The sequence below is a fragment of the Tachyglossus aculeatus genome, chromosome 4, assembly GCF_015852505.1.
Source record: "Tachyglossus aculeatus isolate mTacAcu1 chromosome 4, mTacAcu1.pri, whole genome shotgun sequence".
Classification (NCBI taxonomy): Eukaryota; Metazoa; Chordata; class Mammalia; order Monotremata; family Tachyglossidae; genus Tachyglossus; species Tachyglossus aculeatus.
The window spans coordinates 48,113,739-48,132,516 of record NC_052069.1 but is presented as its reverse complement, the minus strand read 5'-3'; the positions used below and the strand labels follow the sequence as shown (position 1 = coordinate 48,132,516).

Here is an 18,778-nt window from a genome sequence, read left to right as displayed (position 1 = left end):
GTAGGGTGGAGGGGATCGGGAGGAGGAGAGGTAAAAGGGGGCTCAGTCTGGAAAGGCCTCCTGGAGGAGGTGAGCTCTCAGTAGGGCTTTGAAGGGAGGAAGCGAGCTAGCTTGGCGGATGTGGGGAGGAAAGGCATTCCAGGCCAGGGGAAGGGCATGGGCCAGGGGCCGACAGCAGGACAGGCGAGAACAAGGTACAGTGAGGAGGTTAGCAGTGGCAGAGGAGCGGAGGGTGCGGGCTGGGCTGGAGAAGGAGAGAAGGGAGGTGAGGTAGGAGGGGGCGAGGTGATGTTCAGCCTTGAAGCTGAGAGTGAGGAGTTTTTGCTTGATGTGAAGGTTGACTGGCAGCCACTGGAGATTTTTGAGGAGGGGAGTGACATGCCCAGAGCGTTTCTGCACAAAGATGATCCGGGCAGCAGCGTGAAGTATAGACTGAAGTGGGGAGAGACAGGAGGATGGGAGCTCAGAGAGGAGGCTGATGCAGTAATCCAGTCGGGATAGGATGAGAGACTGAACCAGCAAGGTAGCGGTTTGGATGGAGAGGAAAGGGCGGATCTTGGCAATGTTGCGGAGGTGAGACCAGCAGGTTTTGGTGACAGATTGGATGTGAGGGGTGAACGAGAAAGCTGAGCCGAGGATGACACCAAGGTTGCGGTCCCTCCATACCTCGCAGCGTCAGGGAGGCAGACCATAGGGGTTAGGCCATTTCTGAGCTGACCGGTGCTCAGTGAGGGCAGCCGTCCATTCTCCCCTCCCCACTGCCCAAGGATGACTGCCCCGAGATGGGGGTGATGAGGAGAGTGGCAGGGCTCTGGGCTCCGTTAGCCAGGGAAGGGTTGGCCAACCTTGATGCTCCTAGTGCCATTTTTAGCCTGGGGAGTTAATAAAAATGATCATTGTAATTATAGGACATGTTAAGTGCTTACTATGTGCCAAGCCCTGTTCTAAGAACTGAGGTAGATAAAGGTTAATCAGGTTGGACAGTCCCTATCCCACATGGGGCTCACACTCTTAATCCCCATTATAGATGAGGGAACTGAGTCCCCAAAGTGAAGTGACTTGCCCAAGGTCACACAGCAGACGTGATAGAGCCAGGATTGGAGCGCAAGTCCTACTGACTCACAGGCCCGGGCTCTATCCACTGAGCCACGCTGCTTCTGCAGAGAAGCAGCGTGGCTCAGTGGAAAGAGCCCGGGCTTTGGAGTCAGAGGCCATGAGTTCAAATCCTGGTTCTGCCAATTGTCAGCTGTGTGACTTCAGGCAAGTCACTTCACTTCTCTGGGCCTCAGTTTCCTCATCTGTAAAATGGGGATGAAGACTGTGAGCCCCATGTGGGACAACCTGATCACCTTCTGTCCCCCCCACCAGTGCTTAGACTAGTGCTTTGCACATAGTAAGTGCTTAATAAATTCCATCATCATCATCATCATTCTCCAAACAGGGGACGCACCTCTACACCCCAGTAGCCCGTTTGAAGAACTGGAAGGGGATGGAAAAGAACTGGAACCCCAGTCCAGTGCTAGAATCAGGCTACTGATGCAGCTGTCATATGAGGTGTCAGAAATCACAGATTTTCTTCAGCGGTTCAATATGAGGCAGGGGAAGATGAGAGATTTGTTCAAAACCTGTCCTACCACTGTCTACTGGGCGGTCGATGGCATCCTCCAGGGCTTCAGTGGGGCGATTCCTGGGATACTAGTGGTATTTGTTAAGCACTTACTATGTGCCATGCCCTGGAGTGGATACAAGTAAATTATGTTGGACACAGTCCCTGTTCCAAATGGGGCTCACATTCATTATTCCCATTTTACAGATGAGGGAACCGAGACACAGAGAAGGGAAGTAACTTGCGAAGAATAGAGCCCACCAGAAAAAATGCTCAGTGCCACCAACAGGGGAACAGAAATGACTGCCCAGCCCTGCTGTGTGTGTGTATGTTTAATGGTATTTTAGTAATGATAGCATTTATTAAGCACTTACTATGTGCAAAGCACTGTTCTAAGTGCTAGAGAGGTTACTACGTGATCAGGTTGTCCCACGGGGGGCTCACAGTCTTAATCCCCATTTTACAAATGAGGTAACTGAGGCACGGAGAAGTTAAGTGATTTGCCCCAAGTCACACAGCTAACAATTGGCAGAGCTAGGATTTGAACCCATGACCTCTGACTCCAAAGCCCGTGCTGTTTCCACTGAGCCATGCTGCGGACTATGTCCCAGGTACTGTACTAAGTGCTGGGGTAGATACGAGCTAATTCTATTTACTTTATTTTGTTAGTATGTTTGGTTTTGTTCTCTGTCTCCCCCTTTTAAGACTGTGAGCCCACTGTTGGGTAGGGACTGTCTCTATATGTTGCCAACTTGTACTTCCCAAGCGCTTAGTACAGTGCTTTGCACACAGTAAGTGCTCAAGAAATATGATTGATTAATCAGGTTGGACCTAGTTTATGTTCACAAAGATTGGACAAAAAAGTCTTAAATCCCATTTTACAAATAAGGGGACTGAGGCATAGAGAAGCGAAGCGATTTGCCCAAGGTCACACAGCAGACAAGTGGCAGAGCTGAGATTAGAACCCTGGTCCTCCGACTCTCAGACCCAAGTTCTTTCCACAAGACCACACTGCTTATTTATTATGTATGAGTAACTCATGATCAACTGGCCCCTTTTGCAGCCACAGAGTTAAATAAGCCTGGAGGAAATGAGCCACCTGATTAAATGAACCACCTCTACCTTTCGTGACTGACAACGGTGTTACTGAAGATGTCATTTCCTCTGAGCCACTCCCTGCTTACCCACCCCATGAAGGCAGCTATGGCTAGGTGGGATTGTGTGTGACTGACAGCAGTGACCAGACATCCCGATTTTGGAGAGAAAGTCACAGCATTTCAGTGTTCGACCTGCCTCCCGCTTTAGGTTTTTATCAATCAATTAATAGTATTGAGGCCTTACTGTCTGCAGAGAGCTGTACTAAGTGCGACCGTGAGCCCGTTGTTGGGTCTTTATATGTTGTCGACTTGTACTTCCCAAGCGCTTAATACAGTGCTCTGCACACAGTAAGCGCTCAATAAATACGATTGAATGAATGAATACTATATGCTCCGCTGCACACAGAGTGGTGGTGTGGTGGGAGGAGCTGGGAATGCAGAGATGAGGCCAGTGAAGTGCAGTAACTGCTCCTGTGGGCAAAGAATTTATTTACCTGCTCTATTGCATTATATTCTCCCAGGCGTTTAGTACAATGCTCTGCAAACGGTAAGTGCTCAATAAATAATAATGATGGCATTTATTAAGAGCTTACTATGTGCAAAGCACTCCGTTGATTGATCACAGTCCAGTAGAGTTGGTTGACACGATCCCCGCCCACAATAGTTTTTCAGTCTATCAGTGGTTTTCATTCATTCATCAGTTCAATTGTATTTATTGAGCGCTTACTGTGTGCAGAGCACTGTACTAAGCACTTGGGAAGTACAAGTCGGCAACATATAGAGACGGTCCCTACCCAACAACAGGCTCACAGTCTAGAAGGGAGAGACAGATAACAAAACAAAACATGTAGACAGGTGTCAAAATCATCAGAACAAATAGAATTAAAGCTATATTCATTCATTCAATCACATTTATTGAACACTTACTGTGTGCAGAGCACTGTACTAAGCGCTTGGGAAGTACAAGTCGGCAACATATAGAGACGGTCCCTACCCAACAACAGGCTCACAGTCTAGAAGGGGGAGACAGATAACAAAACAAAACATGTAGACAGGTGTCAAAATCATCAGAACAAATAGAATTAAAGCTATATGCACATCATTAACAAAATAGAATAGTAAATATGTACAACTAAAATAGAGTAATAAATCTGTACAAATTTCTTGAGTGCTTCCTATGTGCAGAACACTGTACTAAAAACATAGGAGAGTTCAACAGAATTAGCAGACGCATTCCCTGCCCATTGCGAGCTTACAGTCTAGTGGGGGAGCTGCATATTTGTCCGCAAGAGGATCCCTCCCTATGGAAAGAGGGAATGGAGGGAACGGGACAGAGCAGGACAGGGCAGTAGAGCTTTCCACCATCCCACAAGCCCAACGTCTGGGGCTGCCAGCTTTGGGCACAGAGTCCTGGGTCCAGTGACTGCCCAGTGAGCTGAGAGTTCTGTCTGATTCATTCATTCAGTTGTATTTATTGAGCGCTTACTGTGTGCAGAGCACTGTGCTAAGCGCTTGGGAAGTACAAGTTGGCAACATATAGAGACAGTCCCTACCCAACAGGGGAACCAGTCTCGAGGCCCCAGTGGCGACCCAAGCCCCTCAGACTTGGGGCCAGTGATGTGGCGATCCAGGTGGAAGGGGAAGGATGCTCATACCTTTCCATGCCTCACTCCCTTCTCCTCTCCTCGTTACCCCTCTCCTTCTCTCACTCTCCCTTTCTTCTCCCCCTTTCTTTTGTTCCCCACCTTCTATCCTGTACTCCCTCCATTTCATCAATCGTATTTATTGAGCGCTTACTGTGTGCAGAGCACTGTACTAAGCGCTTGGGAAGTACAAGTTGGCAACATATAGAGACAGTCCCTACCCAACAGTGGGCTCACAGTCTAAAAGGGGGAGACAGAGAACAAAACCAAACATACTAACAAAATAAAATAGAATAGATATGTACAAGTAAAATAAATAAATAGAGTAATAAATATGTACAAACATATATACATATATACAAGTGCCGTGGGGAAGGGAAGTAGGTAAGATGGGGGGATGGAGAGGGGGACGAGGGGGAGAGGAAGGAAGGGGCTCAGTCTGGGAAGTCCTCCTGGAGGAAGTGAGCTCTCAGCAGGAGCTTACTTGAAGGGAGGAAGAGCTTGGCGGATGGGCAGAGGGAGGGCATTCCAGGCCCGGGGGATGACGTGGGCCGGGGGTCGACGGCGGGACAGGTGAGAACGAGGTACGGGGAGGAGATTAGCGGCAGAGGAGCGGAGGGTGCGGGCTGGGCTGGAGAAGGAGAGAAGGGAGGTGAGGTAGGAGGGGGCGAGGGGATGGACAGCCTTGAAGCCCAGGGTGAGGAGTTTCTGCCTGATGCGCAGATTGATTGGTAGCCACTGGAGATTTTTGAGGAGGGGAGTAATATGCCCAGAGCATTTCTGGACAAAGATAATCCGGGCAGCAGCATGAAGTATGGATTGAAGTGGGGAGAGACACGAGGATGGGAGATCAGAGAGAAGGCTAATGCAGTAGTCCAGACGGGATAGGATGAGAGCTTGAACGAGCAGCGTAGCAGTATGGATGGAGAGGAAAGGGCGGATCTTGGCAATGTTGCGGAGCTGAGACCGGCAGGTTTTGGTGACGGCTTGGATGTGAGGGGTGAACGAGAGAGCGGAGTCGAGGATGACACCAAGGTTGCGGGCTTGTGAGACGGGAAGGATGGTAGTGCCATCAACAGAGATGGGAAAGTCAGGGAGAGGGCAAGGTTTGGGAGGGAAGACAAGGAGTTCAGTCTTGGACATGTTGAGTTTCAGGTGGCGGGCAGACATCCAGATGGAGATGTCCTGAAGGCAGGAGGAGATGCGAGCCTGGAGAGAGGGGGAGAGAGCAGGGGCAGAGATGGAGATCTGGGTGTCATCAGCATAGAGATGATAGGTGGAGCCGTGGGAGCGAATGAGGTCACCAAGGGAGTGCGTGTAGATCGAGAACAGAAGGGGACCAAGCACTGAACCTTGGGGAACCCCGATAGTAAGAGGACGGGAGGGGGAGGAGGAGCCAGCAAAAGAGACTGAGAATGAACGGCCGGAGAGATGAGGAGAACCAGGAGAGGACAGAGTCTGTGAAGCCAAGGTCAGATAGCCTGTTGAGGAGAAGGGGGTGGTCCACAGTGTGGAAGGCAGCTGAGAGGTCGAGGAGGATTAGGACAGAGTATGAGCCGTTGGATTTGGCAAGCAGGAGGTCATTGGTGACCTTTGAGAGGGCAGTTTCCATGGAATGTAGGGGACGGAAGCCAGACCGGAGGGGGTCGAGGAGAGAGTTGTTGTTGAGGAATTCTAGGCAGCGCGTGTAGAAAACCCGTTCAAGGAGTTTGGAAAGGAATGGTAGGAGGGATATGGGGCGATAACTAGAAGGTGAGGTGGGGTCAAGAGAGGGTTTTTTTTAGGATGGGAGAGACATGGTCATGTTTGAAGGCAGAGGGGAAGGAACCAGTGGAGAGTGAGTGGTTGAAGATGGAAGTTAAGGAGGGGAGAAGAGATGGAGCGAGAGATTTCATGAGATGAGAGGGAATGGGGTCAGAAGCCAGAGTGGCCGGAGTAGCACTTGAGAGGAGGGAGGAGAGCTCCTCTGAGGAGCTCCATTTCCCTCTATTCCCTTCCTTTGGCCACTCCTTCTTTTCTGTCCCCTCCATAGTCCTGCTTCTTAGAGCAAATCAGAAGCTTGTGGAAAACTGCCTTTCCCTCAGAGCCGCTTCTGGAGGCCCTGCCCACCTGTCAATCCTAGCCTCCCCTAGAGGCTGCAGTCTCTAGAATTTGTTAATCTCTACTACCTCCTTGAATTTTCAATAATAATAATTGTGGTATTTGTTAAGCACTTCCTATGTGTCAAGTACGGTACTAAGCCCTGGGCTAGATACAAGTGCAGACTCAGTCCTTATGCTGTTAGGGGCTCACAGTCTGAGAGAACAGATATAACAACAATAATAATAATAATAATAATGATGGTATTTGTTAAGCACTTATGTGTCAAGCACGATTCTAAGTGCTGGGGTAGTTAGAAGCTAATTAGGTTGGACACAGTCCTTGTCCCACATGGGGCTCACAGTCTTCACCCCCCTTTTGCAGATGAGGGAACTGAGACACAGAGAAGTGTAGTGACTTGCCGCAGGTCACACAGCAGACAGGTGGTGGAGCTGAGATTAGAACCCAGGTCCTCTGACTTCCAGGCTTGTGCTGGATCCACTAGGCCATGCTGCTTCCCCAGGTTATCCCCATTTTGGAGATGAGGAAATTAGGGCATGTAGAAGTGAAGTAGTTTGCCCAAGGTCCCACAGCAGGCAAGTGGCAGAGATGGGATTAGAACCCAGGTCCCCTGACTCTTTAGTCCCATGTTCTTTCCCTTAGGACAAACTACTTTCAAATCAGGTATTGCAAAGGAGAATGTGTATTATTTCCCAGAAACATTCAAGTATGATTTTCCCATTCTGTGCCATGAAAACTGATGTGTGGTCCCTGCTGGAGTGTGTAGCCACGGTTTGCGTTTTGGGTGCAATTTGAGTGAGTTTTGGATTTTGATATTGGGAAAGATAGGTGTTGTCCCATCCCTCTGTATACGCTTGCCTGGTGGCTTAGAAATGGAACCATTCCTGAAGACACATATTTTCTGCCTACGCTGGGGACAAAAGGAATGGAAATGAGTGTACACTGCAGCATGGGGGATTTAGATTAGACTGCAGCATGTGGAAAGCTGTGGAGTCTGTTGCCTGTTAGTTTTTAGGGACTGGTTAGATTCTCACTGCCTAGAATGGCCTCCGAAGCTGGGCTAGACCTCTCCTGGTCTACTTCATTCAGCCTTTCAATCATATTTATTGAATGGTCAATAAATACGAGCACTTACTGCGTGCACAAACCCTGGGAGAGCACAATATAGCAATAAACGGACACATTCCTTGCCCACAACAGACAGTCTAGAGGGGGAGCAAGGCTAGGTTATTTATCGTCAATGCCATAATATATGGAAGCGTCGGTCACGTGTCCCTCAGGTGCTAATCCAGTCAGGTAGCCTGGAAGGCAGTGTGGCCTAATGGAAAGAGCGTGGAACTGGGAGTCAGGAGTCCTTGCTCCTAGTGTCAACTCTGCCACTTTTTTATAGTATTTGTTGACAGCTTACTATGTGCCAGGCACTCCGCTAAGCACTGGGGTAGATACAAGTTAATCAGATTGGACACAGTCCGTTTCCCCCGTGGGGCTCACAGTCTTAATCCCCATTTAGCAGATGAGGTAACTGAGGCACTGAGAAGCCAAGTGACTTGCCCAAGGCTCACAGCCATCAAGTGGCAGAGCCGGGATTAGACCCTTTTGACTCCCAGTCCTGTGCTCTATCCACTAGGCCACACTGCTTCTCACAAGGCCACTTCCCTGCTGTGTGACTTTGGGAAAGTCTCTTAATTTCATTGTGCCTCTGTTTCCTCATCTGGACCTGTTCTTCCTCCCTCTTAGGTTTTGAGCCTCATGTGGGACAGGAACTATGTGAAAGTAATTATCCTGTGCTTAGCAAAGGGTTGGCATATAGTAAGCACTTAATAAATACCATTATTACTGCAAGGCAATAGAGACTCACCCTTTGAGGCAGATCTTTTGAAGCACGACTAAGTGTAGGGTCTGAATCAGAGACGAAGAGGAGCTTAGTTCGCAAGGTTGTGGGTCACTGCTTCAGACATTAAGAGAATGGCAGCTTTTTCCAGTTGCCTTTGAAATTGACATGAACTCCCTAACCACATTTTTATAATTAGAACATTCATATCTATTATAAGCTACTGTTTCACTGGGATTTCAGGATATTTATTTACATTGTTTCACTCTCACTTGTTTTTTTTCTCCATATTTGCATTCCACCTCTCCTTTCCCAAACCCTTCATCCCTCCTGTCCCTCCTACCAGGCCGAAAGAGGCCCCGGAGGTCATTTATTTGACCGATACAGAGGCAGCACCAGAGCGGGAGGGGAAGAGAAAGCAGGCCACAGAAGTGAGGTTTCAGAATGGGTATCCTTTGTCCCACATATTTGATTTGAGGGAAAAATAAGCGACATTTTTCTCACTAGCACTCACACCACAGTTTCTAACCATCTTGATGATGTCATTTGGCTCATTTCAGTCAACCTGCTTCCTCACAAGATCAGGCCAGAAGAAATGATAGTGTGTCTAAATGTGACACTGGTAAATGGTGTCCGCTGTTGTGCTGTGCAGGGAGATGGCTGTGCAGGAACTTCTGTTTAGGCAACGATGGAAATCTGTTTGTGTGAAAGTTCATTTTCTTCAAGTAACAGTAGGAAAGTTGGCAGGGAAGGGGAGAAGGGTGTTTGGCCCTCCTCCATCTCTTTTGGCCCACCCTCTACTCTTCCGTTCTTCTCTTCTCTCCCTTCCCACTAGGGCTTTTTTCTCAGGGAGTCATCTTTTTTTTATGGTATTCATTAAGCGCTTATTATTTGCCAGGAACTACTCCAAGTGCTGAGGTAGATACAAGCTAATCAGGTTGGACAGAGTCCATGTCCCACATGGGGCTCAGAGTCTTAATCCCCATTTTGCAGCTGAGGTAACTGAGGCACAGAGAAGTTAAGCGCCTTGTCCAAGATCACAGAGCAGGCAAGTGCAGCAGCAGCAGCGTGGCTCAGTGGAAAGAGTCAGAGGTCATGAGTTCAAATGCCGGCTCCACCAAATGTCAGCTGTGTGACCTTGGGCAAATCACTTAACTTCTCTGGGCCTCAGTTACCTTATCTGTAAAATGGGGATTAAGACTGTGAGCCCCCCGTGGCACAGCCTGATCACCTTGTAACCTCCCCAGCGCTTAGAACAGTGCTTTGCACAGAGCGCTTAATAAATGCCATTAAAAAAAGTGGCTGAGCCGGGATTAGAAACCAAGTCCTTCTGACTTCTCAACACTTTTGACTTTTCACTCAGCTCAGTCCCTGGATGATGGGGAAGTGGGCCACTGCAGCTCAGATACTGATTGAGGGAAGGGATGAGTGATCAAGTGTTTATTGAGCACCATATGCAGATTACTGCACTAAGCGCTTGGGAGAGTACAATACAACAAATTAGACACGTTCCATTCATTCATTCCATCGTATTTATTGAGCACTTACTGTGTGCAAAGTATCAATCAATCGTATTTATTGAGCACTTACTGTGTGCAGAGCACTATACGAAGCGCTTGGGAAGTACAAGATGGCAACATATAGAGACAGTCCCTACCCAACAGTGGGCTCACAGTCTACTAAGCGCTTGGGAGAGTACACTAATAATAATAATAATGATGGTATTTGTTAAGTGCTTACTATCATCATCATCATCATCATCAATCGTATTGAGCGCTTACTATGTGCAGAGCACTGTACTAAGCGCTTGGGAAGTACAAATTGGCAACATATAGAGACAGTCCCTACCCAACAGTGGGCTCACAGTCTACTAAGTGCTTGGGAGAGTACACTAATAATAATAATAATAATGATGGTATTTGTTAAGCGCTTATTATGTGCGAAGCACTGTTCTAAGCGATGGAGGGATGCAAAGTGATCAGATTGTCCCACATGGGGCTCACAGTCTTAATCCCCGTTTTACAGATGAGATAACTGAGGCCCAGAGAAGTTAAGTGACTTGCCCAAGGTCACACAGCTGACAAGTGGTGGAGCTGGGATCACAGCAAACAGACATATTCTTGCCCACAGTGAGCTCACAAACTAGAGGGGGAGACAGACATTAATATATATAGAAGTAATTAATACTGTATGATTTGAAGATATGTACATAAGTACCTCATTCTCGCCTGTCCCACCATCGACCCCCGGCCCACGTCCTTCCCCTGGCCTGGAATGCCCTCCCTCCACACATCCGCCAAGCTAGCTCTCTTCCTCCCTTCAAAGCCCTACTGAGAGCTCACCTTCTCCAGGAGGCCTTCCCACACTGACCCCCCTGTTTCCTCTCCTCCTCCCCATCCCCTCCGCCCTACCTCCTTCCCCTCCCACAGTATTTGAATATATTTTTGTACGGATTTATTTCTCTATTTATTTTACTTGTACATATTTACTATTCTATTTATCTTGTTAATGACGTGCATACAGCTTCAATTCTGTTTGTTCTGATGATTTTGACACCTGTCTACATGTTTTGTTTTGTTGCCTGTCTCCCCTTCTAGACTGTGAGCCCGTTGTTGGGTAGGGATCATCTCTATATGTTGCCGACTTGCACTTCCCAAGCACTTAGTACAGTGCTCTGCACACAGTAAGCGCTTAATAAATATGATTGAATGAATAAGTATGGTGGTGTGAATATCAAATGCCCAAAGGGCACAGATTCATTCATCCATTCATTCAATCATATTTATTGAGCGTTTACTGTGTGCAGAGCACTGTACTAAGCGCTTGGGAAGTACAAATCGGCAACATATAGAGGCGGTCCCTACCTAACAACGGGCTCACTGTATATAAACGGGCTCACAGCATGGATGATGCAGAAGCTGGAGAAAAGAGGGCTTAATTGGAGAAGGCCTCCCGGAGGAGATGTGACTTTAATAATACTTTGCAGGTGCAGAGAGTGGTGGTGCGGTGTATATGGAGAGGGAGGGAGTTCTAGGATGGGGAGGACATGTCAGCGGCAAAAGACAGATTCATTCAATCATTTATTGAGCGCTTTCTGTGTGCAGAGCACTGTACTAAGCACTTGATGAGATCGGGCCACAGTGGGTAAGCTAGTGCTAGAGGAGGCAAGTGGGCGGGTTGGGCTGTAGTAATAGGAGAATGGTGAGGTAGGATGGCACAACCTGATTGAGTACTCTAAAGCTGATGGTAAAGAACGTCTGATGTGGAGGTGGATGGGCAGCCATTGGAGGTTCTTTAGAAGTGGTGAGACACGGACTGCATGGTTTTGTAGAAAGTCAATCCGGGCAGCTGAGTGAAGTCCCAGCGCTTAGAACAGTGCTTTGCACATAGTAAGTGCTTAACAAATACCATCATTATTAAGTGCGAAGTAGAGTGGGGGGAGACAGGAGGCAGAGAGGTCAGTGATGAGGTAGATAGATGCAAGGTGGGATTTTTATTCTATTTATTTTATTTTGTTAATATGTTTTGTTTTGTTGTCTGTCTCCCCCTTCTAGACTGTGAGCTCGCTGTTGGGTAGGGACCATCTCTATATGTTGCCAACTTGTACATCCCAAGTGCTTAGTACAGTGCTCTGCACACAGTAAGCGCTCAAAAAATACGATTGAATGAATGAATAAGTGCTTGGATTGGCATTGTAACAGTTTGGATAGAGAGGAAAGGGTGGAATTTAGCAATTCTGTGACGGTAGAATGGATGGGATTTTGTGACGTTAGCTCTCTTCCTCCCTTCAAGGCCCTACTGAGAGCTCACCTCCTCCAGGAGGCCTTCCCACACTGAGCCCCCTCCTTCCTCTCCCCCTCCTCCTCTTCTCCATCCCCCCAGCCTTACCTCCTTCCCCTCCCCACACCACCTGTATATATGTATATATGTATTTATTACTCTATTTTATTTGTACATATTTATTATATTTATTTTATTTTGTTAATATGTTTTGTTTTGTTCTCTGTCTTCCCCTTCTAGACTGTGAGCCCACTGTTGAGTAGGGACCGTCTCTATATATTGCCAACTTGTACTTCCCAAGCGCTTAGTACAGTGCTCTGCACACAGTAAGTGCTCAATAAATACGATTGAATGAATGAATGATGAATGAACATGTTGACTATGTTGTTGGAATGAGAGACATGAGTTGAGGGCAACACCAAGGTTATAGACTTGTGAGATTAGTAGGATCTTGTACATATGTACTCCTTGTACATATTTACTATTCAATTTATTTTATTTTGTTAATGTGTTTTGTTGTCTGTCTTCCCCTTCTAGACTGTGAGCCCGCTGTTGGGTAGGGACCATCTCTAATGTGGCCAACTTGTACTTCCCGAGCACTTAGTACAGTTCTCTGCACACAGTAAGCACTCAATAAATACGATTGAATGAATGAAGTAGGATGGTGGTCTACAGTAATAGGAAATTCAGTCATATTGATTTAGTGCTTACTATGTGCAAAGCACTGTACTAAGTGCTTGGGAGAGTACATTACAACAATGAACAGGCACATTCCCTGCCCACACTGAGCTTACAGTCTAGAAGAGAACAGGTTTTGGGTAGGAAGATAAGGGGTTCAGTTTTGCATGTGTTCAGTTTGAAGTGTTGGTGGGACAGCCAGGTAGAGATGACCTGAAGGCAGGAGGAAATGTAAGACTGCAGGGAAGGAGAGAGCGGTCAGGGCTGGAGATGTAGGTTTGGGGATTATCTGTATAGAGATGGCAGTTGAAGCCTTGGGAGTGATTGAGTTCTTCAAAGAATCGAAGGGGACCTAGAATTGAGCCTTGAAGGATACCCACTATCAGAGGGTGGGAGGCAGAGGGGGATTCAGCAAAAGAAAGTGAGAAGACAGAGTCAGGGAGGAGGAGAATCAAGAGAGGACAGTGTCAGCAAAGCCAAGGTTGGATAAAGTTTCAAGAAGTGAGTGGTCTACTGTGCCGAAGGCAGTTGAGAGATCTAGAAGGATTAGGATAGAGTAGAGGCCATCCATGCATAATGATAATAATTGTGGTATTTGTTAGGCAGTTACCATGTGTCAAAGCACACTATTAAGCCCTGCTGTAGATACAAGACAATCAGTTCAGACCCAATCTCCTTCCCACAGCGGGCTTACAGCCTAAGTAGCAGGAGAACAGGTATTGAATTTTGAATTTATGGATGTGGAAACTGAGGCACTGGAAAGTGAAGTGACTTGCCCAAGGTTACACAGCGGGCAAGTGGCTGAACTGGGATTGGAATCCAGGTCTTTTGAGTCCCAGACCTGCGCTGTTTCCACCAGGCCACACTGCTTCTCCCCAGCCCCCTGCCTATGAATGACATCTGTCCTCCTCACAGTGGGTGATGTATCCTGTTGTATAAAATGATTGGGTGCTATAAAGATAAGCGAGCTAAAAATAGCCAACTGGGGAAGTAAAACATAACCTGAAACTGATATGTGTGGGCTCACCTTGTAGGAAGTGTGAATCAGTTTTGCTCGGAAGCCTTGTGGTTGTCAGTTTTTCCATTCATCAGCAATGGAACAGTGTGACGTTTCAATTTGGCGTGTTCCTCGCCACCAGGAAGAGTAGTAATACCGTTAATTAATATGCCGAGAGTGTCTTGTATTTGGGAGAGGACCCAGGAGAGAGTGTAGACTCGTGCAATCACTTCAGCCTTGCAAATGCAGAAGCAGCGTGGCTCAGTGGAAAGAGAACGGGCTTTGGAGTCAGAGGTCGTGGGTTCAAATCCCGGCTCTGCCAATTGTCAGCTGTGTGACTTTGGGCAAGTCACTTCACTTCTCTGTGCCTCAGTTACCTCATCTGTAAAATGGGGACTAAGACTGTGAGCCCCTCGTGGGACAACCTGATCACCTTGTATCCCCCCAGCGCTTAGAACAGTGCTTTGCACATAGTAAGCGCTTAACAAATGCCTTCATTATTATTATTATTATTAAATAGGTAAACTGGGACCTAGATTTTCCTGGACTAGGCCAAGGTCACCAATCTATCTGACATAGGATCCACGTCTCCTGTTTCCAGGCCAGAGCGCTATCCTCCAGACTCGCTAGAGTTGATGCCGTAAGTGTGGATCTCCTAAATGATAATTTTTGGAGGGTATTTATTGAACACCCTCAAATATACAAGGCACTGAAGCAGATCCCTCAGTAGGGCCTAGGGAAGCAACACTGTTGTACTGGAAAGAGCAGGGGCCTAGGAGTCAGAAGATCACGGGTTCTAATTCCGGCTCTGCCACTTGACTGCTGTGTGACCTTGGGTAAGTCCCTTCACTTCTCTGTGCCTCAGTTACCTCATCTGCAAAATGGGGATTGACTGTGAACCCCACATGGGACAACCTAATCACCTTGTATCCTCCCCAGCACTTAGAACAGAGTAAGCACTTAACAAGAGTAAGCACTCTTCCCCCCACTTCAACACCCTACTGAAGGCTCACCTCCTCCAAGAGGCCTTCCCAGACTAAGCCCCCCTTTTCCTCAGCTCCCCCTCCCATCCACATCATCTCAACTCACTCCTTTTGCTCTTCCCCCATCTCCCCACCCACAGCATTTATGTATCAATCAATCAATCATATTTATTGAGCGCTTACTGTGTGCAGAGCACTGTACTAAGCGCTTGGGAAGTACAAGTTGGCAACATATAGAGACAGTCCCTACCCAACGGTGGGCTCACAGTCTAAAAGGGGGAGACAGAGAACAAAACCAAACATACTAACAAAATAAAATAAATAGAATAGATATGTACAAGTAAAATAAATAAATAAATAGAGTAATAAATATGTACAAACATATATACATATATACAGGTGCTGTGGGGAAGGGAAGGAGGTAAGATGGGGGGGATGGAGAGGGGTCGAGGGGGAGAGGAAGGAAGGGGCTCAGTCTGGGAAGCTTCCCAGACTAAGCCCCCATTTTCCTCAGCTCCCCCTCCCATCCACATCATCTCAACTCACTCCTTTTCCTCTTCCCCCATCTCCCCACCCCACAGCACTTATGTATTTATGTATATATGTATAATTCTATTTATTTATATTGATGCCTGTATACTTGTTTTGATGTGTACGTATCTATAATTTTATTTATTTATATTGAGGCCTGTTCACTTGTTTTGATGTCTGTCTTCCCCCTTCTAGACTGTAAGCCCTGTGTGGGCAGGGATTGTTTCTATTGCTGAATTGTACTTTCCAAGCACTTAGTACAGTGCTCTGCACACAGTAAGCGCTCAATAAATACGATTGAATGATGAATGAATGAACAAATGCCATCATATGTATATATATATACATATATATGTGTATATATACATATATATGTATATATGTTTGTACATATTTATAACTCTATTTATTTTACTTGTACATATCTATTCTATTTATTTTATTTTATTAGTATGTTTGGTTTTGTTCTCTGTCTCCCCCTTTTAGACTGTGAGCCCACTGTTGGGTAGGGACTGTCTCTATATGTTGCCAACTTGTACTTCCCAAGCGTTTAGTACAGTGCTCTGCACACAGTAACGCTCAATAAATATGATTGATTGATTGATCATCATCATCATCATTCTCTCATCCGCAAAACAGGAATTAAATACCTGTTCTCCCTCCTACTTAGACTGTGAGCTCCATGTGGGACCTGATTATTTTGTGTCTACCTCCTTGCTTAGTACAGGGCTCAGCACATAGCAAGTGCTCTAGACTGTAAACTCATGGTGGGCAGGGAATGTGTCAGTTTGTTACGTTGTACTCTCCCAAGCACTTAGTACAGTGCTCTGTACACAGGAAGCGCTCAATAAATATGATTGAATGAATGACCCTGTGAGGGGAATTGATTACTTAAAGGGTAATAATAATAATAATGGTATTTGTTAAGCACTTACTTTGTGCTAGGCACTGTACTAAGTGCTGGGGTGGCTATCACCTTGTAGCCTCCCCAGCGCTTAGAACAGTGCTTTGCACATAGTAAGTGCTTAATAAATGCCATTATTATTATTAGAAGTAAATCACGTTGAACAGAGTTCCTGTCCCATGTGGGCCTTACGATCTCAATCCCTATTTTAGAGATGAAGTAACTGAGGTCCAGAGAAGTGAAGTGACTTGCCCAAGGTCACAAAGCTGACAAGTGGTGGAGCCAGAATTAGAACCCATGACCTTCTTACTCCCAGGCCTGGGCTCTAGCCCATATACCAAGATCCAAGTGCATAGGTGATGCAGAAAGGAGAGGGGGTAGGGGAATTGAGGGCTTAGGTGGGAAAGGCCTCATGGAGGAAATGTGATTTTAATAAAGCTTTGAAGGAGGGGAGAGTCGTGGTCTGCTGTATATGAACACTCCCTTCAAAGCCCTACTGAGAGCTCACCTCCTCCAGGAGGCCTTTCCAGACTAAGCCCTCTCCTTCCTCTCCCCCTCCCCATCCCCCCAGCTCTACCTCCTTCCCCTCCCCACAGCACCTATATATATGTTTGTACAGATTTATTACTCTATTTATTTTACTTGTACATATTTACTATTCTATTTTGTTAATATGTTTTGTTTGGTTGTCTGTCTCCCCCTTCTAGACTGCGAGCCTGTTGTTGGGTAGGGACCCTCTCTATATGTTGCCAACTTGTACTTCCCAACCACTTAGTACAGTGCTCTGCACACAGTAAGTTCTCAATAAATACGATTGAATGAATGAATGAACATATATGAATATGGGCAGGGTGCTGGTGGCCTAGCATTGATTGATTGATTTTGTTTTCCCCTATAAATCCTGTTTCCCAAATATTAAATCATGATTACCATGCTTCCAAATTCTGAATCCTATAAGGGCAACTCTCAGGCATCTAGCAGAACCTCACAGATGGATTTCCTGAATTCATTCATTAAATTATATTTATTGAGTGCTTACTGTGTATAGAGCACTGTACTAAGCACCTGGCAGAGTGAGCCCACTGTTGGGTAGGGACTGTCTCTATATGTTGCCAACTTGTACTTCCCAAGCGCTTAGTACAGTGCTCTGCACACAGTAAGCGCTCAATAAATATAATTGATTGATTGATTGAGAGGACAATAAAACGTTAAATGAATTGATCAACCTAAGAACATCTGTACAGGATTTTTCATCAGCCTTTTCTTATCTCCAACACTTGAGGGAGACCCATCTAATGGCAGGCCCCAGATGGGACCTGAATGTTATTATTAATAATAATAATTAATTAATAATAATAATGGTATTTAAGTGCTTACTGTGTTCCAGGCACTGTACTAAGTGCTGGGGTGGGTAGAAGCAAATGGAGTTGGACTCAGTGCTTGTCCCATGTGGGACTCATGGTCTTCATTCCCATTTTGCAGATGAGATAACTGAGGCCCAGAGAAGTGAAGTGACTTGCCCAAGGTCACACACCAGACAAGTGGCGGAGGAGGGATTAGAACCCGTGATCTTCTGACTCCCAATCCCCTGCTCTATCCACTATACCATGCTGCCTCTCATTACGCCATGCTGCTTCCTTGTATATCTCAGAGCGTAGCCTGATTGAGCTCACAGGGCCAAAGGCCAGAAGGATTTGGCTTTCTTGCCTGCACTCTGCCTCTTCAGGCCCTGTGATGATTCATTCATTCATTGTCGTATTTATTGAGCGCTTACTGTGTGCGGATCACTGTACTAAGCGCTTGGGAAGTACCAGTTGGCAACATATAGAGACGGTCCCTACCCAACAGCAGGCTCACAATCTAGAAAGGGGAGAGATGATGATGATATTTGTTACGCACTTAATATGTGTCAAGCACTGTTCTAAGCATTGGGATAGCTACAAGCTAATCAGGGTGGACACAGTCCCTGTCCCACATGAGGCTCGTAATTCCTATTTTCCAGATGGGGTAACTGAGGCACAGAGAATAATAATAATAATTGTGGTATTTGTTAAGCACTTACTGTGCTTACTGTGCTTATATTTATTAATATAAATAAATAAATTTGTTAAGCACTTACTGTGTGCCAGGCACTGTACTATCAATCAATCAATCAATCATATTTATTGAGCGCTTACTGTGTGCAGAGCACTGTACTAAGCGCTTGGGAAGTACAAGTTGGCAACGTATAGAGACGGTCCCTACCCAACAGTGGGCTCATAGTCTAGAAGGGGGAGACAGAGAACAAAACAAAACATATTGACAAAATAAAATAAATAGAATAGATATGTACAAGTAAAATAAATAGAGTAATAAATACGTACAAACATATATACATATATACAGGTGCTGTGAGGAAGGGAAGGAGGTAAGGCGGGGGGTTGGAGAGGGGGAGGAGGGGGGAGAGGAAGGAGGGGGCTCAGTCTGGGAAGGCCTCGGTGGACACAGTCCCTGTCCCACATGAGGTTCACAGTCTTAATCCCCATTTTACAGATGAGGTAACTTCACTTCTCTGGGCCTCAGTGACATTTATTTATTTATCTTACTTGTACATATCTAGTCTATTTTATTTTGTTAGTATGTTTGGTT

General features: G+C 46.3%; 1 non-coding gene across 1 annotated transcript; it reads right to left on the bottom strand.

Annotated features, from left to right (window-relative positions):
• Nucleotides 1-1,503: 1,503 nt before the first annotated feature.
• LOC119927571 lies at nucleotides 1,504-1,586 on the bottom strand. The gene has a single exon (XR_005450563.1). It is a non-coding gene; the product is annotated as a small nucleolar RNA SNORD60 (small nucleolar RNA).
• Nucleotides 1,587-18,778: the final 17,192 nt, after the last annotated feature.